This window comes from Xenopus tropicalis, chromosome 8 (genome assembly GCF_000004195.4).
Source record: "Xenopus tropicalis strain Nigerian chromosome 8, UCB_Xtro_10.0, whole genome shotgun sequence".
Taxonomy (NCBI): domain Eukaryota; kingdom Metazoa; phylum Chordata; class Amphibia; order Anura; family Pipidae; genus Xenopus; species Xenopus tropicalis.
The window spans coordinates 68,136,561-68,151,292 of record NC_030684.2 but is presented as its reverse complement, the minus strand read 5'-3'; the positions used below and the strand labels follow the sequence as shown (position 1 = coordinate 68,151,292).

The following is a 14,732-nucleotide window of genomic DNA, read 5'->3' as shown; positions in this document are numbered from 1 at the left end:
ATAGCAGCAAAGTTATGATAGTGTGGACCTGTATTCTGTGCCTATCTGTTACCACTTTGCAATCCTTGTACCTGGAAATTGTGTGACCTTGCCTCTGGATTTTAAAGTTCAGGGAGTGGCTCACATTTTCAGTAATACCCCCCCAAAGAGTTATCTACTCCCTGGTCTGTTTAGCTTCTCTGACAGTAACCCCTAGGCTAAAGCCACACGGGGCTGATTTTTGGCCTGCAGATAAACGCATAAATGATGAACGGCAGAACTTCTGGTGCACCCTATTCTTTTTGGTGCAACTGCACAGGGTGATTAATGCAGGGCTCTGCAGGAGCCCTGGTGCTACCACCTGGTCAGTATATATATATATATATCTACACACACACACACACTATGGCATATAGTTTAAATGTTTTTTATACTCAAGAATCCATTTAGTAAGGTGTTGAACCTCAGTGATGGAACTGAATATTACACACTAAAAAGCAATACAGTGTTCCCCTTAGAACTAGCCCGATATATAAACTCATACTGAATCTATACTGTTGTGTATCTTTATAACAGGGATCTCAGGCCTGGGGCTTTCCAATAAATGCTCTTTAAGCTGTGCAAGGCTTTTATAGAAATCAGTGCCTCCAGCTATTGTGAAATATCTCAAATATTAAAATATTATTGTAGCCTTGTGTTTTCTTCACCCAACAACCTTAAAATGTAATTCATTTCTTTTATATATCAGTTCTGCAAATTTTCTTGTGACTTTGGATAATAAACACTGTTTGCAATTGGAGAACACCAATTGTATCATTAATAAATTATAACATGTATTTTGTGTGGCCTTACGCTTCTTTGACTCTATGATCTATACCCATAGACATACTTGGAAGTGAAGTTGAATAAATGTTGCAGAAGCAGATACAGCAAGAGAAAATCATTAGCTACCAGCACAGGAAATTGGTTACACACCAGACCTATTCGGAATTTATACACTGTCTGTAAGGCTTGCTTGGCTCATTAAACATTACTGTTTAGCAGGGCTGTTTGAAATGCTGCTTCAACCTCACAAGCTGCTCTTCATGTATTAAAACAATTTGTTAATGAACACCAGAGAAAGTATTCTATTTAGAACTCTGAGAATAATGTATGGATTTAACCTTTAATAAATTGTCATTTGCGATCTTTTCCCATTCAGGGGTATCTCCAGTGCATCCCAATACAGATCAAGTAGAGCCAATCGTGTATCTAGAACTTAAGAAGGGTGTGACCAACATTTTTAATAATCTAGATCAGTAAAGCAGATTTATATACATGCATTCACCATAGTGGATTTCATTATCTAGACCAGCGCTAGCCATGATTTTATACACAGAAATTCAACATTGGTAGTGGTGGTAATTGATGTAGTTCAACAACATCTGTGCAATAAAAGTTCTCTGTTCTTTCTCTAGGTGGTGCTGTTACCTTAAAATCACATTTTTTAAAGCTAGTATTTCTCAAAGCTATATGAATATGAGTTAGAAAGGATTTTATGGATGCTAGCCAGGAATTTCTTTCGAAAGCAGGTGAAAAAACAACTTGCATTCCTGCATTTTTTTTATTAGTTATTGAAAAGGATTTTCTAGGCCAAAACTGCTGGATAATTTATAAGCAATTAATCATTAAGTATTTGTTGAGAATCCTTGGTTTGAAAGGAAGTGCAGATAAGACTGCTATACAGAATATTAACTGCCTGTTTTATGTCATGCTATGAATCACTGAAACATCTCTCAGTGCTAATGCACATTTTATCATATGCTCAGAGGCTAATCTTGGAGATGAGCAGTGAATTCACAATTGTATCATTAGGTTTTATTTATATAGTATAGACAGCACATTAGCACTTTTCTAAGAGTATGTATATCATTTCCTGCCCAAGTGGACCTTACAATTTAAGGTATCTGTCATGTCACATTCACACAACTAGATCTGCCAACTGACACACTGTCACACTGATTTTACTTACCATTGAAAAACATTATAATATTAGCAAATATGCTCAGAAATTGGGGAGTGTGATTGGTGGCATGGCATGGCATGGGTGGAGCATGTCCAGGGCTGGAATGAGCATGGTCATGGACAGAGTGGTGTGAGTAAGATGCTCCCAGAGTTAAACCAATCCGGTTTGGAATCTTTATACAGCATGTTAGGTATAATTTGAATAAGTTAGGCCAGGGCTGCCATTAGAAATCACAGGGCCCTGTATAACATAATTTGTCAGGGTTCCCTGATAAATGTTTTAGGACCCACTTGGCCATTCCAAGTGAGTAGTAAAATTGGCTAACATTTAGAGGCTAACAGACCCATACTGAGGCATTTCAGCATAGGTGTTAAAGGGGATGTAATACACCATAGAAGTCCAGTTGAGAGTCCCAAACAGTTCTGTGGCAATCATATTCAAAACCATCCCTATTGGTATTGTACCTATAATAGTCCATGTAGCAAAAGATTCTCCATAGCAATAACCAATTGTGTTATAAATTCAATATTTACATACAGTAGCAACAATAAGTATTTAATTCTTACTGACTAGTTCTAGGAGAAGGATGACTCTACCTCACTTGTGTATTGCTGTGAGTAAGAATTATATGTTTGTTGCTATGTAAATATTGAATTTATAACACAATTAGCCCATTAAATATTTCAAGCCTATTAAGCTTCAGCTGGACTGTGGGGAAAACTGCAGTGTTATTTCTTTCTATGTGCTTTACAAAGAAGTTAAATTAGAGCACACTGGCCAAAGTACTTATCATGTACAACAAAAGTATTGCTTATTAGCCGGAAACACTTGTTGGTAGGTGTGTACTAGTTTATTGCTTCTCTTGGAATCATCTACAGAAGTTACAAGTCTCCCCAAGAGACCTGTTTAGCTTTTTAGTTACAATTGTATCTCAGTGCAGGTGTTGCTTATTTAATTAAGTTTGAGAAACATTGTTTCTTTTTTAGCATTCAGTGCAGGAGATCAAAGAGAAAGTAGGGACTTTTCAGTAAGAATCTGGGACTGCGGGCTGAGCTGGTAAAATCAGAACTGTTCCGCGAAAATTGGGACAATTGGGATGTATGTGTAACCCATCATAACAGAGCCATGTGGAATCATAGAGCTAGACATGCCCCTGCCTACCTTGCTTTGCTTTTGCTCGTTATAGGCTACAATGATAATTCATATTTCCTGAATGATTATAAGGCCAATATGAAGGGCAATGGTGCATATAGCCATTTTGGATGCTTTGTTGCCAAGGCAACTAGTTGCTCCATAGGCTATAGACAAGTGCTCAGAATCGCTCCTCAGTGATTCAAACAGCAATTGTCATTGCATTTGTCGTTGGATTTGTTGAGTTGTCTGATACACCAAAGCACCTGCAATTTAAGCTATTAACATTTAAATCAACAGGGAGCAATTACGAGCATTTTGTTACCACCCACAGAACCATTATTTGCCTGGTCCACTGTTCTCAATAAAGCTGACTCTTGTAGCGTGTATGTAATGAGGTGAAATATGTTTTGTTTAAAAGTTTGAACTAGTAATAAAGTTGGTAGAAGGACTGAATAAAAGGAACAGGAAATAGAGAGAAAGTAGCCTTTGTGCAGGTGTGAAGTGAGAGTCAAAATAGGCCCTGGCATTTCAAGTACACAGAGGCCCAAACAGCCCCCACCAGCCCAATAAAGTGTGACTGTCTATGGCATCTTACCGCAGCCCCTTTGGCATTTGCCATATGCCACATATTACCAGTCTGGGCCTGCCTTTGTTGCAGCGGAGAGACAGGGAAAGCAGCAGCTCTTGGTAGGTACTGGTAGGCCTCTAGAGAAGCCCGGGGACCCAGAGGGTGGTATTAGTGGCTACCGTACCGTATCCCCTGTCGCACCCCTAGTACATTCATAGGTACTGCTCAGGTACATACTGTCATGGATGTACCTATTTGTAATAAACAAACAAAAATATATGTTGTTGCTAAACTGAGAATGTATGTTTATTACAATATAATCTACAGTTTGGCCATTTCCACATGGACCAAACTTTAAATTATATTCTTATGAATGGTGCCCTTCTACATCAGAACATGATGTTTATAACTCAAAGAGACAGGAAGACTATTCTACCCCTGTCACACTTCCTTCCCTTACTTTTACTTCCTGCCAGCACTGCTGCCCTTGGTATGTGGCTGCCCTGAGATGGTTGGGGGAGAAGGAGTGGTGCTTCCATCTGGCAGTTCGGGAATCCACCAGTATTTCTTGGGGAAGCAGGAGATAAGTAAGGGATGGCAGGCAAAAAGTGTCTTTTTGACACACAAAGAGACATAAAAACTAATTTTGTGTCTCTTTTAGCATTAGCTGCCTCCTAATCATCTCAAGCTGCCCCAACAACACACCTGAAAGGTCTTTCAAAGCCACACACAAATTCACCCCCTTCATTAAAGTGCTCACCCCCCATGCACTAGCTAGTTTTCTTGAAGTGAACTGGTGACTTTCGTTGAGCCATACAGCAGACCTCACAACTTTCCTCCACAATGGTATGGTCTGCTTTATGGTGTAACTGTGCCCCCTGTCCACACACCAGCAGGGCCCCCTGAACTACTCACACCTATGGCCTCCACCACTCACCCACAGTCCCCCTCCTGCGACTCACAAGTGATGGTCCCTCCTGCTACTCATGCAGGCCATGCACCCTATCCCTATACCAGCATGGGCACTGTAATTGTACACAAATAGAGGTTCAAAGATTGTTCACTGGGTGAGACTGCGAGTTGTAAGTTTCCACTGAACCGCAAAGAACTGAAGATTATAATGTACCCCCTGCTAAAATGTATAAAGATATCATCTTGGAGTTATGTTACCTGTATAAAAGCACTCAGCCTGCGGCTATGTGCATTTATATGGGCATGAGTGGCCAATTGCTAATGTAGTGCTGTTATTCAAAAAGGGATCCTGTTGGAAGATTTAAACTATGGGGTTAGACTGTCGAGGTTGAGGTTGTTTTCTCTGGAAAAAAAGCACTTTCAAGGGAACATGATTACTCTGTACAAGAACATTAAAAGGGATTAAAGGCAGATATGGGGTGTTCTTTTTTCCCATAAAAACGATCAACGCACCAGAGGCCACCCCTTTAGATTGGAACGAAGCTTCCATTTGAAGCAGCGTAGGGGGTTTTTCACGGTGAGGGCAGTGAGGTTGGGGAATGCCCTTCCTAGAGATGGGGTAATGGCAGATTCTGGTAATGCCTTTAAGAGGGGCCTGGATGAGTTTTTGAACAAGCAGAATATCCAAGGCTATTGTGATACTAATATCTACAGTTAGCATTAATGTTTGTATAAATAGTTTATGTATGTGAGTGTATAGATAAGTCAGTACAGGTTTGTGTGTGCCGGGTTTACTTGGAAGGGTTAAACTTAGCAGACAATTAGACTGATACCCTTTAAACAAATATGACTTAATGTGAATGCAATAATTAACAAGCAGTATTGCCATTTAATAGTATTGTTTAGAGGTGCATGTAAAAAAAAATTCTAAATATATTTGTTTTTATCACCAATATTTTGTATCCTTCTAAAAGTATTTGAGTAATTTCACATGCATGCAAGGTACATTTTTTTAATAAAAACATTCCAGAACAACTCAGTTAATTCTTCTGTATCCTGGGCAAGTCCTGTAAGGTAAACTGCTTGTAGCTGGAACCAGTTTAAGTCTCACGTGAATCACACAACAATCCAGAACATATTTCAGGTTTACAGTGTCATTAGATATTCATTCAGCTTTGTCCTGGACCAATATCAAAGAATTTACAACAAATATTTTGATGATAAAAGTGCAGTAAAATGGACCCCCCCCCTCTTTTTTATTGAGTGATGAATAGTGAATAACAAATTTCATATGCTAGATGCACAGATGTGTACCACAATAGGAACATTTATGCTGCTGCTCTAATGCACACTGTGCCGAACCATTATGTGAAGGCCCTTAAACATGTTAAAAAAGAATTACAGTGTGCAAAAAATGAATGCAAGTAACCATGTTTTATCCAGAAATCCACCATAATAGTAGGTGCTGCAACTGACAGGCAGGTGTTAATTTTTCAAGTTACATGACTGGAAGTGAACATTTTCTTGAAAAGTAGCACTGTATGTCTCAAGAAGTTGTTTTTGTTTGGCCTTCAATCCTCATTTCAAATTTCTTATCTGTTAGTTATATGGCACCAACACATTGCTGCAGCCTTTAACAGAGATTGTTCATCATTCTCATAAGCCTCTGTCTTAAAGGAACAGTAACACCAAAAAATGAAAGTGTATAAAAGTAACTAAAATATAATGTGCTGCTGCCCTGCACTGGTAAAAGTTGTGTGTTTACTTCAGAAAGTCTACTATAATTTATATAAATAAGCTGCTATGTAGCCATGGAGGCAGCCATTCAAAGGAGAAAAGGCACAGGCACATAGCAGATAACAGATAAAACACTATTGTATTCTACAGAGCTTATCTGTTATCTGCTATGTAACCTGTGCCTTTTCTCCTTTGTTTCCAGCTTGAATGGCTGCCCCCGGGGCTACACAGCAGCTTATTATATAAATGATAGTAGTGTTACTGTAGCAAACACACCAGTTTTACCAGTGCAGGGCAACAGTGCATTATATTTTAATTACTTTAAAGCTCTTTCATTTTTTGGTGTTACTGTTCCTTTAAGGTGGCCACACGTGGCTATTTTCAACGTTCAGGGCTGAAACGGCAGATAAGGAGGTAGAAACAATAGGATTTCTACCTCCTTCTGCCGATTCAGCCCTGAAGACAGATTTTGCTCAGGCGCCTTCTATGGCGCCCGATCAAAATCTTTTAACCTGCCCGATCGGTGAGTGACCGATATTATCAGCCTAATGCGATATTGGTCAACTTGCCGACTTGCCATACACGCACCGAATATCGTACGAAGCGAGGTTTCATACAATATTATCGGTGCGTGTATGGCCAGCTTAAGTGGAATTTACAATCTAAAGTCCTTAGTGTTACCACTACCCATAATAAATGTTTTGCAGTTAATCTGCTGGAGCTTTTTTTTTTCCTATTTTTGGATTTTTGCAATCTAAAGTCCTTGTCACATTTACACTAACTACACAATTAAAGGAGAACTAAAGCTCAACTAAAGAAATAGGCTAAAAAGTTTGAACATTAGTTTTTGTGCTTCTGTACCAGCCCAAGGCAACCACAGCCTTTTAGCAGGGAAGATCTGTGTCTCCAAAGATGCCCCAGTAGCTCCCAATCTTTTTTCTACTGATTCACTGCACATGCTCTGTGCTGCTGTCACTTACTGAGCTTAGGGGCCGACTCACAATATACTGTATATACAGAATATAAATGTAACAGTATAAGGCTAATTAATAATTCATTCAGGTTCACATTATATGGCTCCCTCTGAAACCAGTGCCACTAGCAACAAAATGTACTAATCAGGCCTGTCACAGTTGTAACAGAATCCAAGATGAGGAGCTCCTGTGACAACTGTAAAGACATATATCAGTACTACTATAGAAATTCTGAAAGTTTAAGGTAGTGTAGTCAGTTTATTATATAATATATGGCATTTCTAGCCATATTCATCTTTAGGGTTTAGTTCTCCTTTAACCTTCCTGTATTTTTTTTTAATATGGTAGGAAACCCACGCAGATACAGTAAGAACATACAAACTACTTGCAGATAGCACTGCAGAAGTGCTACTCACTAAGCTATCATACTGCCCCCACCCGTCTTCTTGGTATTAAAGAGGCACTGCGCACACCACATTTCAGGCACTTCATTTCAGAGTGGGGGCTAGTTTAGCTGCGGCATGTAACTCTTCTTGCCTTTAGTCTCTCCTGGGCGCCTGCCTGTATCAACATTTAGAACCGATGGTGGGAAATTCTGGTGTGAGGGGCCCCCTGCCCTCCTCAGTTTTGACACCTATGGTCCAAAATATGCACATTGCGCAGATGTAAACTGCTGAATCTTGTTCTGAGGCATTAGTCAATCTATGCACCAACTTCTGTCTAGTTGTATTGCATTGTTTAAAAAACACAGGCATGTAATGTTTGTTAAAAAAACTCCCCTAAGTTTATCTGATAGCCCAGCCACATATGAAATGGTTATTTTGTCTGCTATGTGACTCCACTCCTGTGTGTTGGTCTGGTTTACCTCAATGCTGTTATAACAGAGGCTCAGTCTGGGTATCCAGAAGCTTTTAAATATCTGTGTGATGATTCTATTTCTCATCCTTTGGCACACCATTGGTTGTCAGTTTTAGCCCGGTGGTGTCGAGTTCTTATAACCCCCGCTGTATGTTCCACTGGATGGTGTAAATTAAATGGCTACTACTGATTATGAATGGGTTTTTGTGTACTTCAATATTCAAGTTTCACAATATATATCTCACAGCCCAAGAATGCCAGTGTGTTGCTTTTCACATCAACCCTTGCTGACTTGATGTTCTTGTACACTGAGGTTATGTTCAGCAAAGCCTGGAAGATCAAGTGTTTTAAATTTATTTCAGGTGTCATCTACATATTTGACAAATGACTGTTCCCTTGAAAGTGTTTAAGGCTGTCTTTTCCACTTTTTAGATAGTATTAGTAGTTCAGCATTATATGTGACTGTTTCATGACACAGTTATGATTTTGTCTATAAAATATATCCTTATGATTGAAGAAGTTGGTGTTAAGAGATAGGTCCATCAAAGAAAGGGTTTTGAATCGACATGTTGCTGAGGGTGTTATCTTTCAGTTTTTTTCTCATTGTTTCAGTTGCCTTTATAGTAGGCATGCATGCCAATAGTGATGAGGGCTATCTCTAGGTGACTACTTTGGACATAATTTTTTGGTTCGGCTATAATTTAAATTTAAAGGACACATAAACCCTACATTTTTCTACCATTTATATAAGTTGGGCACATCTCCCCCACCCACGCTGCATAATTTGTACTGCATATATCTCCTCCCTTCACCAGCACCATCACATTTTCCTAAAACAAATAGCAGCTTTCACCCAGCAGCAGCACCGCCTTAGCAGTCCTAGCCACCTGAGACGGCCAAGTACATATCGCCCCCTCACTTAGCTTTTTCTTGTTGGGGGGGGCAAGAGGGGGACACACACCGCTAGAGCAGAGAGCGCAATAGCTGAAAATTGTTGGGCTCTGCTGCCATTTTCCATCTCATCAGTGACATTTACATCTGCAAACAGCATGTGTGCACTGTAAAGTTCATACAATGACGAATACAGGCTTACACAGGCAGAACTTACTTTGATAAAAAGTTCTGCTTGAATTTAACACTGTAATGGTTAAGTTGAGCTCAGGACAGCAAAAAACCATCCCATAGGAAAAGTAGGTGCTGCCCCAGTAGAACTTATAGACTATGGTGTTCCCATTTGCAGCACCGGATTTCTAATGGGGGTGCCCCGAGGCTGCCCCCATCCTGCCCCCCCGGCGCATATGTGCAAACACACAAATCCACCCCCCCCCCCCCAGCGTGCATGCGTGAACGTTTAAACACCCATACGGAGCAGTGGTGAGAGGTTCCCATTGCTTCGTATGGGAGCAAAATTTTTTTTAAAAAAAATTGCGCCGCAGCGGGGTGGCATGCCGCCCCTAAGTTTGTGCTATCCTTGGCCCGGGCCTTTGTCTCTGCATCTTTGGACATTTCATTGTACTTTTTCTCTCTGTTACTTGTCTTACTATTCTACTTACTTGCTGACTTCTGTGCTGTCAGACTATCTTGATGTCTCCTTCACTGTCCTTCCCCACTCTGGAATTCCAAACATACTTTTATTAGCTCTCTAGCCCAGTTACAATCCCTATAAACTATTTTATGCCTTCCGGCAGATTGTGTGGAATCCTTGCATTGTGATTAGGATTTGGCAATTTTTGATACATTTCTTGGATTTACAGAACCTTTTATATAGGGAATTTTTACACAGGCGCCGATTAACTGATAGCTTTGCTCCATCTTCTTTACCAACAAAACTGTAGTTCTTAGGTGTAGCATATCTTAAAGAGATACTGACACCAAAAATGAAACCCTTTTTAAATCTATTATAACATTGTCTCTGTATGAACTTTATAATTTTGCCATAAAAGTATTTCCTCATGCTTTTACATTCCCTATCTGATCCCCCATGTTCTTCTATGAGGGGGCGGCCATATTTGTGCAGCAGGAGCGCATTAGCATTAGAAGCTATAACTGACAGGCTGATAAGGGACAGTCAGGTTGGCAAAACAGTCAGGTTTAAGAACATCAAGTAACAATAACTTACAAATGCAGCCCTATCAGCAAAAAATGATCAACAAGACCTATAGGTAACTTTTTATGTAGATTCATAATTTATAAAGTAGTTTTTTCGTCAGTATCACTTTAATGTTATTAAAACAAAAATGATTTTGTACAAAACAATTCTTACTCCTTTTTTCTTTTACTGGCACTTATGTGGTTGTAATATGAATACATAGGTGCACCCAAGTGACATCACTCACATGCGCTTAATCCGACACAACATGGCATAAAGAGCTTGGGTGAATACATACCTTGGGCACACACACACACACACCAGCGCAAATAATAATAAGTAAAACAGATACAGAAAAGTATAGCTGAAAAATAATATTTAAAAAAGCTAGATGGACCCCCATAACCACATGGGCCCCTAGGCTTTAGCCTAGGTATGCCTAATGGTTAATCCACCCCTGGCTTCATGTATTGGTTGTTTGAGACAATCCAGATCTAAAAATACCTCAGATAGCAATGTTTTCCTCCTTTTGATACATTTTACATGCTTTTAAAACACATCCAGCGCTGGTGAGTATGTTGGCGCTTTTTAAATAAATGTTGCCAGGACGTGTTCACAAGAAACTTCTCTTGTATTATAGCTAGAAGTACAAAGATTTATTTAGTAGGATCTTTGAGTTATGCTAATCTTCACCTCCTTTTCTTCCTAGTTACAGAATTGTTCCATTCATATATTTATAAATTAAGCACAGTAAAGTAAAGGGTCATATCGGACTAAAAGTTGGGTCACTGAAGTACTTGTCAACATAAAAAAATATCCCTTGCTCTGAAGGACTCTATAAGAACCATTTACAAAGATCCTGTCCAGAAATGGAAAAGTACTAAAAGGCACAGGAGTATGCCCCTTAAGGTGGCCACACATAGTCAGATTTCAGCTGCTGATTCGGGTCCTTCAGACCGATTTGGCAGCTTATCTGCTGTGTAAAAGCACCGGCTCATTTGGCAACCTCACCAAATGAGCGGATCGCAACGTGTATGGCCACCTTGGCCCAGACCTGTCTTTAATGTCTGTCATAGAGAAAGTGGCAATTACAGGGCTTCACTGCGGCCTCCACTGCTCCCTTTATTTTTCTTTAAAGAGGTCACCTTTTAGACTATAAAATAATAGATTCCCTTTCAAAACAAGTGTTTCAAATGAAATAATGTTGATGGACCTACCTTTAACTGTGTAGGAATGTTAGAAGCTAAACATTTAATTAAATTCTAGCATTGGCCAGTGATTTACTGCACAAATATCACAGACCGTACTATAGCTATTTCAGGGATTTCACAATACTTACTAAATGGCTAATGTGAACAAGACCTTATGGCTTTTTTACAGGGGAAACCCCAGGAAAAGAATATACCTCTTTAATAAAGAGGCATTTACTTTTAACTAAAGCTAAAAATGAAACTTTATGTACCAGTCATATACTGATATATTTTTATGCTTAAAGTAAAAAAAAAAAAAATCTTAGTTATCGTCTCCTTCTTTTCAGAAACTGAGATACTTTAGGGCTTTCCTATTTTATTTAACTAAGCAGGTTCCTATTATGATGGCTCTTGTTACAGAAGAGATGTTGGAAAAATGTTAGTTTGCTTTGGTGTGTTGCAGCCGCAGCCCTTTGTGTTGGTGATTAGTGTATTGTAGTGTATAGTGCTTAGGGGATTTTGGTGGATCAGTTCATGGAAGCAGCACAATCACAAAACTCACTGTTGTTCTTAGAGAGAGATAATCTCTTCATTATTTTTTTCAATAAACCATCAGAGATCAAAGGTGCCGTTATACACAATAAAAGGCCATTTATGACATTGAGGCAGCACTAATATGGGCAAAGAATAAAGATAACAATTTAATAGGACTTAGTCAGCCTGTGGCATCAGCACTTACCTTGTATGTATGTACTGCCGGCATCATGGCCATGGCAGCTGTCTGCCCCAATGAACGTTTACAAAACGTGAACTAGAAAGTACTGCAAGTATTGTAAGTTCGGCTTTTAATTGTACTTGCAATCTTGGGGAGCTCAGATAACGTTCTTTGTGGGCTGCTTGCTAAAATGCCACTCTTATGGCTAAAATACCATAATGTATTTAACCGAACAAAACACAACAATGGTGCTAAATAATTATAAATAATTATAATAGAACACAGAATACATTTGGTATTTGTAAAGGAGGCATTATTCAGTATTTACTAAAATAACAGTCTTTTTTTAATCATAATGTTATTATTGAAATGACATTATGAATAAATTTTACTTTGGCTAAATATGTACTAAGCCGTTGATGTCAAAGGCTCATCCATCCAGCTGTTGAAGAAGCGTTTCTAGCATATGGAATAAAGCAAGGAACTGTAAGTGCACCCATCCCTGTGCTACACACTGTTTTTAATTCAAATAAATACTGAATCACATATTTCACAAGAAATGTCTAAACATTAATGCTCATCCTTCTGAAATGTAGAAAAATATTTGGATGCTTGCTGGGGTGTCAATTTGAAATTGGAACAGATGATAGGCCCAATTTTTCTCAGGGTGTGTATTTGACACCCTCTTTCTCCTTCTAGTTTTTCTCCCACTCCTGCTATAAACATTTCCCAATGCTCTAACATATTGTTAACATAGTCAGCATGCCAGCTATCTATCCCAGTGGTATTCTCAAACCTGACTTTCTATCTCAGCTTGCTAAAATGTTTTGTTTAATGGATATGTTAAACTGGCCTTAACCTTGATTTAAAGACAACTAAAGAGGTTCATTTACTACTGATATGGATCAGTAAGGGTGAATTAAGCCCACACAGGACAAATTTGCTCCTGTACCACAGGCAAGTGCAACCTGTACTCTGTACCTTATACTGGATTAAAGCTTCATTTCAAGGTACAGATCATAGCTCATACAGGAGAAAGGGAGTCCTCTGCTTAGTGACTGCCATAACAGATGCCTTTCATTCCCCAGGTGCTACCATAGTTGTGTGTGGTTTGCATGATGCACCACTCCTGTGCCTAGATTTAGTTGTGCCTTAGGAAACAAAAAGCCAATTGGATATGGCCAGTGTATGATGTGCTTAATGCCTCTTTTTCATACATTGCTTCTTCCTCATTTTTTTGTAATTGAGACCAAAACTGCATTGTTCTTATATGAATTGATTGAACAGAGCTAGCTCTGATATAACACGTGCTGGTGATTTTTGCTGTGCATTGTAAAAATATATATGTTTGTGTATTTTGATTCCTTGTTCCCCCCCCAAGGATCTTCCTGAATAGTTGAAAAAAGGTTCATAAGCAAAACTCTGAGATCCCTATCTGTCTACCATGTAAAACACTACCTAAGTTAGACCTTTCTGTGGTGGTCTATTTGTTGGTGCTGGGTGTTCCTCGGGCAGATTGGTTTCCACATGGTACATGCCTATGGGAGGTAATAATAAATGGGAAGAGGTGTAGACTGCTAATGTTTGATTCCTGAGCAGCACATCGGTCAAAGTATCTCATCAGACTGGGCCAGCAGAACACCAGGAAAAACCCAGCGGGCCCAACCCTTGTTGGCCTCAATTGTGTATACTTACATCTTGGAGTGCAACAAGTTGTGCCTATGAGTGACAAAACCAAAATGTTTTGTTTTTTTTAATGGGAAAGCCTTAATTATGTTTCCATTGGTTATTTCAGATTTTCCCAGTAAATAAAAACATTTTCTCAGCTTTTAATAAACCCATTCTCTAAACCCATCATTAAGATAAAGGATTTTTCCTTTCTTTTTCAGCGCTTTAAATCTTGTTGTGGTAAGCACTTCCAAACTCACAGCGGGGAGTTTCCCACAAGGATATAATTTAATGACAATTTAAGATTTGTTTTTCTAGTCTTGGACAAATATTATATTTTGTTAGTAAAACAATTCTCAAAACTATTTTCTCTTGATTAAACCCATGTTCAACATTGAATGTTAAAGGAAGAAAAAGAAAAACAAAGGAGATTATTTTTGAATAAGACAATGTTGAAGGAGTAACTCTTATATATAATAAATGCATATAATAACAGAAAGGGATGATTGGTTCAGTGTCTATATATGTGTCTGTTGGACACAAATGGAGTCTAACTTATGTATCTAATGGGTGAAGACTGTAGATAAAGGGACATTTACCCATTAAACTATTAATAATGAAATGCTGTCTCTAATCTTAGACTTCCTGGACTAGCTGTTCTAAGTGGCTGTGAAACAATAATCCCCTCTACATACAGCAATAGCAACGAGTTATCTCAATATAAAATGCCAGCCCACAAACCAAACCAAGAATCACCAACATCACTAAGGTGCCCTTTAGGACTGACGATAGGGGAAGTTATTATGTCTATTACAATAGAAGCAGGACTAAAACAAATATAAATATTTTTACATTTGCAATGACATTACTGAAAAATGGTCAATGTTCTAAAAAATGTTTTTT

General features: G+C 38.8%; 1 protein-coding gene across 2 annotated transcripts in view; it reads left to right on the top strand.

The window, feature by feature from the left end:
- Nucleotides 1-14,732, top strand: part of gpc3 (glypican 3) — a 243,844-nt gene that overhangs the window by 170,319 nt on the left and 58,793 nt on the right. The window lies entirely within an intron of this gene.